At 39.1% G+C, this 12,040-nt stretch overlaps 1 protein-coding gene across 5 annotated transcripts in view; it reads right to left on the reverse strand.

The window, feature by feature from the left end:
- Rnf144b (ring finger protein 144B) overlaps positions 1–12,040 on the reverse strand; it is a 236,769-nt gene that overhangs the window by 74,484 nt on the left and 150,245 nt on the right. The window lies entirely within an intron of this gene.

A 12,040-nucleotide genomic window follows, 5' to 3' on the forward strand; every position in this document is an offset into this window, starting at 1 on the left:
TCACCATACCTAACTTTAAGCTACATTACAGAGACATAGTAACAAAAAGTTCATGGTACTGGCACAAAAACAGACATGTAGATCAATGGAACAGAATATAGGACCTAGATATAAGTCCAGGCAGCTACAGCCATCTGATTTGCAACAAAAATGCCAAAAATACTCATTAGAGCAAGGGCAGCCTCTTTAACAAATGGTGCTGGGAAAAGTGGATTTCTACATGTAAAAGAAAGAAAGTTGATCCTTATCTCTCTCCATGCATAAGAATCAAGTCCAAATGGATCAAAGACTTTTATATCAGACTTGAAACTCTGAAACTTCTAAAGGAAAAAGAAGGGGCAACCCTTTGACATACTGACATAGGCAAAAAAACCTTCCCAAATATAATCCCAGTTGCTCAGGAAATAAAACCACCAAACAACCTTTGGGACCTCATGAAATCACAAAGCTTTTGTACTTCAGAGGACACTATGAATAGAGCAAAGAGGCAATCTACAAAATGGGAGAAAATCTTTGCCAGCCACACATCTGACAGAGGATTAATATATATATTAATACTAGATAGATAGATAGATAGATAGATAGATAGATAGATAGATAGATATAGATATAGATATAGATAGATATAGATATTCAAAGAACTCAGAAAACTAAATAATAAGAAATCAAACAGCCCAATTAAAAATTGGGGTATGGGACTAAATAGTTTTCAAAAGAAGAAATACATATAGCCATACAAACATCTAAAAAAATGTTCTACATCCTTAGCCATCGGGGAAATGCAACTCAAAACTATTCTGAGATTTCATCTTGTTCCTGTCAAAATGGCTGTCATAAAAAGAAAGAAAGAAAGAAAGAAAGAAAGAAAGAAAGAAAGAAAGAAAGAAAGAAAGAAAGAAAGAACAAACAAATGACAATGAATGCTGGTAAGGATGCAGAAAAGCAGAACCCTTCAACACTATGGTACAGACACTGTGGAAATCAGTGTGGAGGTTCCTGAGACAGCTAAAAATAGATTTACCATATGACTCAGCTATATCACTCCTAGGCATATATCCTAAGGACTCATCTCACTACCTTAGAAATACTTGCTCAACCATGTGTATTGCTGCTCCGTTCACAATAGCTAGGAAATGGAATCAGCCTAGATGTCCCTCAACTTATGAGTGGATAAAAAAGATGTGGTACATTTACACAATAGAGTTCTTCAGTAGTAAAGAAATATAAAATGTGCAGGGAAATGGATGGATCTGGAAAGGATTATACTTAGTGAGGTAACCCAGGCCTAAAAAGCCAAGCACCAAATGTTCTCTCTCTCTCATTTGTGGATCCTAGCTACAAATGTTTAGACTTTTATGTGAGTTAGAGTGAAACTCAGTAGGAGAGGCCAGTAAGCTAGAAAGGGGTGATAAAGGATGAGGAGAGGGGAGGACATAAGGGGATGGTATTGTATATATGTAAGTAGATGAACAGATTATGGGGGTGCAATGGCCTAAGTGAGGTCAGGGGAAGAGATTGAGTAACGGAAGAGTGGGGGAGGGTTAATCAAAATTTAAGAGGGTATGAGTAAGCCACACGGAAACCTAGTTTTTTGGACAATGGTGTACACAGAAGCCATAGATTATTACTAGAAAATTTTCAGTGCCAGGGATGGGATGGGATACCATCCAGTGAGTTGTTGGCATGGAGGTTCCTGATGCTCCCAAAACATTACAGGCCATTGCTGAGACTCTTGGTTTCCCTCTAGGAATAGATGGTAAGTTCCTATTGCTGAAGACTCCACATGCTTGGGCTGCAAGGTCACTGAGGAATCAAGCTGGAGCTGAACTGAAAACCTCTACCATGTAGACCAGCTGGTGGAAAGCTGAGAAAGCTGCTCTGCATCCAACACTATGGGAGAGCAATGTCACCAGTGGAGACACTCAACAGTAGACACTCCAAGACTTAAGTTTGGCTAGCCAGGCCAAATGAGCTAATAGGTGTAACACAGGCATGTTTGTTATGGGGAACACCAACTGCTCTCTAATTGGACTTAAGGCCCACTCCAAGGAAAGGAATACATGCCTGGTACTGAAAGCCTATGGTGGGGGAGGTCATGAGCACAAGGGGTGTAATGCCTGCTGCTTACCAAACTGCCATGTCAGCTACTCTCACTTTTTTTTTTTTAATTTTTATTTATTTATTTGAGAGCAACAGACACAGAGAGAAAGACAGATAGAGGGAGAGAGAGAGAATGGGTGCGCCAGGGCTTCCAGCCTCTGCAAACGAACTCCAGATGCGTGCGCCCCCTTGTGCATCTGGCTAACGTGGGACCTGGGGAACCGAGCCTCAAACCGGGGTCCTTAGGCTTCACAGGCAAGCGTTTAACCGCTATGCCATCTCTCCAGCCCTACTCTCACTTTTGATTAGAGAAGCTTCTCTTTTCAGGTGGTGGTGAGCTCTAGAATGACTCAAAAGCACTGTAGTGCTGCAAAGAAGTGACAAAGGAGTGTTCAGTACTGAAACATCTCTATTACACTTTCCAAGGCTCAGGGTCCATTATGGAAGAAGTGGCAGAAAGAATGTAAAAGTGAAAGGAAGGGTAGGACTACTTACAATGCAATCTTCCACACACAAAATGGCCTGGATATTCATGACCTTGCAATGCCTTGTACTACCTACATAAGACCCTCATAATGGGAGGAAAAGATGATGACATCAAAATAAAAGACTAATTGAGAAGGGGAAAGGATATAATGGAGAGTGGATTTGGGAAGGAGAAAGTGGGGAAGGCGAGGGAATTATCATGGTTTATTGTCTGTAAGTATAGAAGTTGTCAATAAAAATAAAAAATATAAAAAGCACTGACTATTAAATCAAAAGAAATTATTGGGTAAAATTTAGCTCTCAGGGATTGAGAGATGATTCAATGGCAAAGGCATTTGTTTGCAAAGGCTTCTGGCCCAGGTTCAATTCCCCAGTGCTTATATAAAGCCAGATGCAAAGAATGGTGCGTACATTTGCAGTTTGTTTGTGGTATGGTGAGAAACCCTGGCTCACTCATGTTCTTTTTTTCCATATATATATATATATATATATATATATATATATATATATATATATATAGTGTATGTATGTATGTATATATATATATATATATATGAACTCATAGAGAGAGATAAAAAGAAAAGAAAAATAGAAAATGGAGGAGTGAATTATGAGAAAAATATCATGAACTGTTACAAGAATTTTCCACATCAGGCTACCATTAAGGGAAAGTAAAGAGAATGACTTGAACAAAGTCACAGAGTTTTTGATGAGACTATAAGCAGACCTGACTAATTGTCAAACTGACCTAGGATGGGATCTCTGCTCCTCCCCACATCACACTGACTATGGAAGGGGGATTTAAAGAACAAACTCAATCCTTGCTCCAAAAAGAAAGATTATCTTCATACAAATTATAAATATCCTATAAGCAGAATGCAAGTTCAACCACTAGTAATAAAATTAGACTTCAATAAATTTTGTTTAATGAGTACAACCAGCACTAAAAGAATTATACACAAACAAATTTAAGTGAATATAAGAGAATAGATACTTCAAATTAGTTTAGAATTATTGGATAATTAAACAGCCAGTATTATATAGCCCAATTTTCAAAGTTCTCCAGTAAAGAAAAAAAACATTTTCAGATGATCATTCCAACATCAGTAGAACCACACATGCTAGGTCAGCTACTAAGATGTTGTATATTATTCTATAAGACAATTTATAATTATCCCTATATCATAACAAAAACAATGAGGACAAACTTCGCAGACAACGGCTATTACCTGCTGTTACAAGTATATCATTTCTGGCTTAGATTATTGAATTTGCCTTCTGTGTTTGTTACTTTTCATGCTTCTGTGACAAAATGCCTAACAAAAACAGCTTAAGGAAGGAAAGGCTTATTTTGGCTCACAGTTCTAGCAATTCTGTTCATCATGGTGGGGAGGGATGATGGCAGAAGCAGCACAGTCTGTAGCAGTGAGGGCATGAGGTGGCCACCATTCACACAGTGGCAGACAAGAAACAAAGAACTGGACTGGAACCAGGAGCTGACTGTAACCTTCACAGGCTCTAGTGACTCATTTCTGCCAGCCAGGCCCACCTCCTGAAGATTCTCCACAGCTTTCAAAACATCACCACAAGCAGGGTTCGGAGCATTTAAAACATGAGCCTGTCAGGAATATTCCAGTTTCAAACCATGACTCCTTCTTAAGTAGTCTTCTTGTTTGCATCCTGACCCTGGGTTTGTGTAGCAACCAGAATGTGTACGATGACTAATGTTATATGACAACTTGGTTGAGCCACAAGCCTCTAAGATATTTAGTTAAAAGATTAATTTCACATGTTTGTGAGTAAAATTAACATTTTAATTAATAAAATTTAATTAGTAGAGCAAATAAGATTGGCCTCTATAGAGTAGGTATCACCCAAACCATCACTGAAGAACTGATTAAAAGAAAAATATAGTTAGGTATGGTGGTACACACCTTTAATCCCAGCACTCAAGAGACCAAGGTAGAAGTATTGCTATGAGTTTCAGGCCAGCCTGAGACTAATTCCAGGTCAGCCTGGGCAAAACCCTACCTTGAAAAATAATAAATAAATAAGAATCTCCAGCTAGGCATGGTAGCACACTCCTTTAATCCCAGCTCTCAAGAGGTAGAGATAGGAGGATCACTGTGAGTTTGGGGCCAGCCTGAGACTACATAGTGAATTTCAGATCAGCCTGGGCTAGAGTGAGACCCTACCTCAAATGCCCACCTCCCCCAAAAACACTCAAAAAATAAGAATCTCTCTGTGTCTTTCTTTCTTCCTTCTTCCCTCTTTCCTTGAAATACTGGCCATTGATCTTTTCCCATCCTCACACTTGGACTTTCATCATGAGTTCTCCTAGTTCTGAGGTCTTCAGACTCACACTGGAATTTACACCACTAGTTCTCCTGGGTCTCCACACTGCAGTTTACAAATCATAGGAGTTGGCTTCCATAACTGCATATATTTCCACGATTGGTTACTTTTCTCTGGAGAACCCTGGCAATACAGTGATCAATTGAAAGCATTATCATATCATGTCATCTTGTGAAATCTTCCCAAGTTTTCTGTTGTGAAGTCAGATTAAAACCCTACCACAGCTTGACAAACAAAGGTCATCACCTCACACTGCATTTCCTCCTCCCCTTACACATCCATACACACCTGCACACACACATACATGTGCATGTGTACATGCTCTCCAAACACACTCACTTCCTTACTGTATCAGAACCCACCCAGTACTCATAGTGTGAGACTTCCATACTGAGCCTGAGCCTCTCTGTCTAGATATTTATATGGTTGGGCCTCATTTCCTTTAGGAACCTGATCAAATAGTGAGATTTCATCTAGCAGAAAACCATCCCCCACAGCCTTCACCAATTCCCTGTTCTGCTTTGCATTTTGAGAGTACCTGTCATCATCTGACTTCCATATGCACATGCATATAGTATGCACTAAGATCTGAACTCCTTAAAAATCAAGTCTTCAAAATTGTTCACCATTATATTCTAACCATCAGAATTCTCCATGACACAGTAAGCAAATATTTCTTGAGTGGATAACCAGACTTGAGATCATAAGTGACAGACCACAGAGGTGTCCAGGAACCCTGGGGTGTGGGAATCAGACAATCGCAGGTCCCTCCAGTCCTAGGACTGAAATGCTGGCAAATCACTGGGGCTTTGTTGTGTGGCCACTGTTGCCATACCTCCTCTCTTGCCACTTTATTTACTACTTCCCTTGAATAAGTGACAGCGGCACTTAATGTAGATGAGATCAGAGGTCCAGGAAGCCAGCGCCTCCTTGAGTCATCTCTAACCCATTTCTCATCCTATTCCTATTCATTCTTATTCGTCAGATGCCATGTGACCTGGCAGCAGCTCAGTTGTAGGTGGAAAAACATAGCATTGAAACTGGCATTTTAAACCAGTGATGACACTGGTTAATACAAAAGTTATCACATGATTATCATTAAAGCTTTTACTAGATATAAACAGTTGATATCATAGAAAATATTAAGGTTATTTTACAAAGACAAAGAAATTCACTGCCTTACTGTTCAATACTCAAAGCAAAGTTAAAGAAAAGCATAAAGCTACACTTAGACACTAGTGTATTCTAGGTTAATACAGCTATAGAATTTACTTCTCATCATAATTGAAAACATAAGAACTTTTTCTCTAAAGAATTGGACAATTTCAAAGCTTCTAGAAAGATTTGAAGGTCACATAACCTAAAGAGAAAACCAAACACCTCTGTGACATTAACCTGTATTAAAGTGTTTCATTATGACATCTTTACCATACCCTCCAAGACTCAGGAAATACTGTAGAAGGCATGTAAAAGCCAGAGAATAGACAGGAATACACTATATTCAGGTTTTGTGTCCTTTACTTCATGACCTCACAGTAGCTGTCATTAACATCCACAATGCTGAGCTGATCAACATTTTAACACAGATAATGAAGACAAGAAAATAAAAGTCATCAAAATAGAAAAGGCAAATTGAACAGATGGCTCATCAGTTAAGAGCCCTTGTTGTGCAAGCATGAAGGCCTAAGGAGTCTGGTAGGACTGCTCAAGTTCACTTCCCAGCATTCTCATAAATAGCTAAGTGTGTATTACATGGACCTATAGCCCCAGACTTGTAGAGGAGCAGAGAACTTGGCGGCGGGAGGGAGAGAAGCAACCTCTGGGATCAGTAATACTCCAGCTCAAAAAACAATGGGGGTGGAGAGATTGCTTAGTGGTTAAGGTGCTTGCCTGTGAAGTCAAAGGACCCAGGTTCAATTCCCCAGGACCACATAAGCCAGATGCACAAGGTGGTGCATGCATCTGGAGTTTGTTTACTGTAGCTGAAGGCTCTGACATGCCAATTCTCTCCTCTCCCCTCACTCTCTCCCCATCCCTCCCTCCCTTCTTCCCCCTCCCTCTGTCTTTCTCTCAAATAAAATAAAATTTAAAATATATTATTAAATATTATATTAAATATTATATTATTATATTGTATTATATTATATATTAAAATAATTTTTTTAAATGGACAAAAAAGCTATGTAGCAGGGCACCCCTGTTCAGCTCCAGTCACCACAGACTAGCATACCCTGCTGCAGGCAGGAGCATAAGGTCCCACATGGACACATGTATGTGCATAAAACACCTCACACACAAAAGCAAACAAACTAGAAGAGAGACTAGTTAGAAAGGAGTACAGTAGAAAGGAGAGGAGATGGGACAAAGGAACATATTAGAAGAAGATTATGAAAATTGTCAAATAAGAAAAATAAAATAAGATGTCTCATGGTTTCTTGCAATCCCAGAGAGTTCTAGATAAAGGTACTTAAATAACATTATCTTTTCACCATTGGAAAAAGAATAATATTAGACTAACCAATAATGAACCTGCTGTTCTTGGGGTGGGGGGATAGCTCTTAAACAAATAGTAGCTTGAGAAACTTTTCCATCTGAGTCTTTTAAGTCCATCAAATATGTGCTCATTGATTCTCTTAGTATATGTTTGTTTTTCCTGACCTTATTTTAGAACTTCAGTTTAAAAGCCCAGCTTTAAGTCACATTTTGGAGAAATCCAATAGAAGAAAATCTCTTCCTCCCTCTCGTATCCCCAAATGCTACTCAGTAGGTGTCTCAGTGAAGTTGTGAGGTGGAAACTGCTTATATAATCATCTTTTGACAAAAGGCTAATGAGGAAGCCAGTCAAGTGAAGTCAAATCGTTGTAGGCTTTTGTTGCTCTGAAACATTTTTCAAAGACTGAACAGCTCAGTATACACAGGGTATAGGAAAGAAATACTAATGCTAGCTTACTATGGGCTTGTAACTAAGCTGGATTCATTGCTGGTATTTACATTTGATGTCTGCTCAAGACATCAACACTGGCATTATCAACTCCTCCTTCACCAGTCTTACAGGTGACGAAATCAAGAGTAGGAGAAGCCAACCAAGTGGCTCCAATCTCACAGCACTGCAAGGAAAGCCTGCAGTTCAGTCTGGGTCTTCCTGGCTCAGGACCTTCATTCTTTATTACCCGACACGAGGGCCAGGCAGGAAAATGTCTTTGTTTTCCCCACTGTGGATAGGAGTTAGAACCCAGGCAAAACGCACCATAGGTTCTTTGCTTCATTTTGGAGCTAGCAGCCTGAGTGCACGCACACACATGCACATGTGTACATACACAAATATGTGCACACACATAGCACAGGTCTTCTCAAGCTGTAAATGTCTCTTAGGCCATCTGTGGGCTCTTCTCAAAGGTCACTCGCCAGGCTCCAAAGGAAAGAAGGGCTTGGTCTAAAATTTTTTGTTTCCGCTCATTTTTCAAATACTGGAAAATCCATTTGGCTGTAAGAAATGAATAGTAAAAGGAGTTCTAACTACCTAGAGCCAATAAAGTGTAATGGAAAAAAGGCAAGAATATAGTTGGACTTTATTTTCTTTTCTCTCAACACATCCTGTCTTTAATCTGAAAGGTAAACAGGCCATTCCCAACATGCCAGCTCTTTTCAGGTGAAATTATCTAGGTTATAAAAACAAGAAACAATGTTGTTTTCATTATTCCTTCATTCATGGCTGACAGAAATGGTTTTCAAAATAAATCAGAGGCAAATATTGCCCACAAGAGAGCAAACTACAAGTTTTCACTACTCGGATAATTGACTTCTTGAAGTACTTTCTTTTATTTGAATTAAAATTTTGTGGCATTATCTGAAAGAGTGAGTTGAAAAAGCCAGAAAAGAGCCAAGTATGATGGTTAATATGTGTAAATCCTAACATTTGAGAAGCTGAGGCAGAAGGATTTCTGTAAATTTGAGGTTAGAGTGGGTGGAAAACCAAATACTAAGACATTCAGGACTATCAGCAATACCCTGCTTAATATATAGATGATACACAGACAGATAGATAGACAGACAAGATGATATAGCTAGATAATAAAAGAAGAAAGCTTAAATTTCCATGTTTGGAATTAAAATAAACTAGATACATTAGTGGTTCTTTGAAGCAATGCCCAACACATCCCTTTCTTTCACCATCTAAAGCAGTGTCCTTCAGAGCACCATCTGTGGGCAAGTCAATAGATAATCCACTTAGAAGGGTGGCAAAGGCAAACGGCCATGTTTATCAGATGTGAGCTCAGGTTCCTTTGCTTCCCTTTTAACTGAAAGATTTCATACAGCTTCTAAAATGCAATATGTATTATGTACCCCCAAGAGAACAAAATAGGGAACAAGCTGGTTAACATTTAACTGTCATCTCAGATCTCTGCATCTGTCTGTTCTTCACTCTGAGAGTATACCGTATTTCATGTTTTCGATATCTGGGCTGGGAATGTTGTCCAGCATGCATGAAGCTCTGGATTTGATCCCTTGCACTGCATAAAATGGGACATGGTGGCTCATGCCTATAATCCCAACCTAGACCTTGAATCAGAAGTTCAAGATCATGCTCAACTACACAGTAAATTTGAGGCCAGCCTGAGATGCATGAGGTCCAGGAAAGAAGAAAAGACATAAGGGAGGGAGAACAGGACCAACAAGACTAATTATTTTCCCAATCACAAAAGTGAACTGGGGCAGAGCCAGTGATATTCAAAGCAAAAAGAATTAAGCTCCATGGCAGGTGATAGAACCAAACCTACAAGGAAACCATTACATTTATACATTCCCAGTAGTAGCAGTGAGAGAGTTCTTATCAAAACCAATAAACCCACTTTGAAAATATGATGTGCACGAGAAGTCGTTCCCAGCCAATAACTGGGAGATGACATCTAGTCTTATTTAAAAGTGGAAATTAAAATCATGGACCACATCAAAAAAAAAAAAAGGAGCAAATTTCTATTCAGCCTCCAAAACACAGGAAGATACCTGATATATTTAATCTGAATGCAAATTAAAGTCTGGGGATATTCAATACATTTTATACTAATTTTGAGGAACAAAGAAATCTCTAACCTACTTCCCTCCAAAATAGCAATATTTCAAGTGAGTCTGATTCCACAGCAGATGTACAGATGTGAATGTAATCACACACACTCACCTCACTATTTTAGTAGATCCCAGGTAATAGGAGGTCAGGGAAGGTTAATGCTGATAAGGCACAAAAAGTTCCAGAATTGGAGTGGGACCAAAAAACTCAAGCCATGTGGCTTTTGGCTTTTGAACATTCTGCAACAATGTGGATGTATGAATCTAATGGCAGACTAATTTAACCATATTAACTCCTGCCCCAAAATTGCTAATAAAGAAATAAAAAGCAGTTGAACTATCTTTAACTAGACACTATGGAACAATGTGTCAACATTATCTCCTTCCTTGTAAATATGAAACACAACAGTTGATATTCTTTTCCCATCATTGAATTCTGTACCATGAACTCTCAGAATAAAACTACATTTCATGTCCTGCTTTTAAACATCAGTCACCCTCAGAGAAAAATTTCTATCTGGATTTGCACCAAATGTTGTTACAGAGTCATGTGTTTCAAGAAATAGCAAGAGTCAGAAATATGAGTAAGAAAAACAGAGAAGTCATCATTTCTGACAGACAATACTGAAAACAAAGCAAGACTAAAGGAAACTGAAGTTGCCTTTTCCTTTCTTCCTATAAAGCAACACATATTGGCAAGATAGAGGAGGAGAGACATCAGGACCACTTCTCTGGGAGGTCTACATCTGACACCCCTGAACCTTAGCGCCCCCCTCCCCCGCTGATCCACACTCCTGACTCTCTTTGCCAGCTTCTGCTTTCTTCCTAATGCCTTATTTTATTACCCCGTCCTATGAAACTTACCAATTGCAATGCTTCCTGTTTATTTTGTAACCTTCTTCAATAGCATATAAGGTCTGCTCATTCACTTCTTTCATAATGTATAAGAGCAAACAATGATTGTTTCTAGGTTTTGATTCTTTAACTACTAATTCTTGGTGCCTAGAACAGTTTCCAGGACACAGGTGCTGTTAAGCAAATCTGTGCCAAGTGAACATACAGAAACATTATTCGCCATCTTCCATAGGAACTCATCTGTCTGTTAACCAATCACCAAGGAAATTAGTAGTCAAGGTCTCAAGTACTGATAACAGGTGTTACACTAAAAGAGAAGTTTACCCCTGGAGAGCCTCAGGGTTATTTTCTTGTTGCTCCTGTAGAAGAAGAATTAAGAAGAGTGCAGGGCTGAAGAGATGGCTCAACAGTTAAAGTCCCTGTTTTGAAAGCCTAATGACCCAGGTTCAACTCCCCAGTACCCACATAAAGCCAAATGCAGTGCATCTGGACGGAGTTCATTTGCAGTGGAAGGAGGTTCTGGCACACCCATTCTCTCTCCCCGTCCCTCTCTTTCTTTCTTTCTTTCTCCCTGCCTCTCTCCTTTTCATTCTTGCAAATAAGTAAAATATAATATAAAAGACTATTGTAGAAATAAGAGGGGATATGACAAGGAAAACCTTTCCTATATCTTGTGCTTTGTGACATATATTGAACATATGAAAGAAAATTCATTAGACAAGTGTTACTTCATTTTCCATCATTCAAAATACTTAATGGCCTGCTTCTTTTTTTAATTTTAAGTAACTTATAATTTGCATGCACACATGTGTGTGTGACCACACCAGAGCCTCTTGCCACTACAAACAACCACCAGACACTTGCACCACTTTTAAAATTTCTTTTTTAAATTTTATTGTATTTGTTTATTTTAGAGAGAAAGAGAGAAATGCTGACAAAGTGAGAGAGAATAGGTGCACCAGGGCCTCTAGTCAATGCAAACGAACTCCAGACACATACACCACCTTGTATTCTGGCTTACTTGGGTACTGATGAATAGAACCTGGGTGCTTGGGCTTAGCAGACAAGTGCCTTAACCACTAGATAATCTCTCTAGCCCTGCACCACTTTTGGTGTCCTACTTACGTGGGTACTTGGGAATTGAATTCAGGACCAGCAGGCTTTGCAAGCAAGCATCTTT

This window comes from Jaculus jaculus, chromosome 17 (genome assembly GCF_020740685.1).
Source record: "Jaculus jaculus isolate mJacJac1 chromosome 17, mJacJac1.mat.Y.cur, whole genome shotgun sequence".
NCBI lineage: Eukaryota > Metazoa > Chordata > Mammalia > Rodentia > Dipodidae > Jaculus > Jaculus jaculus.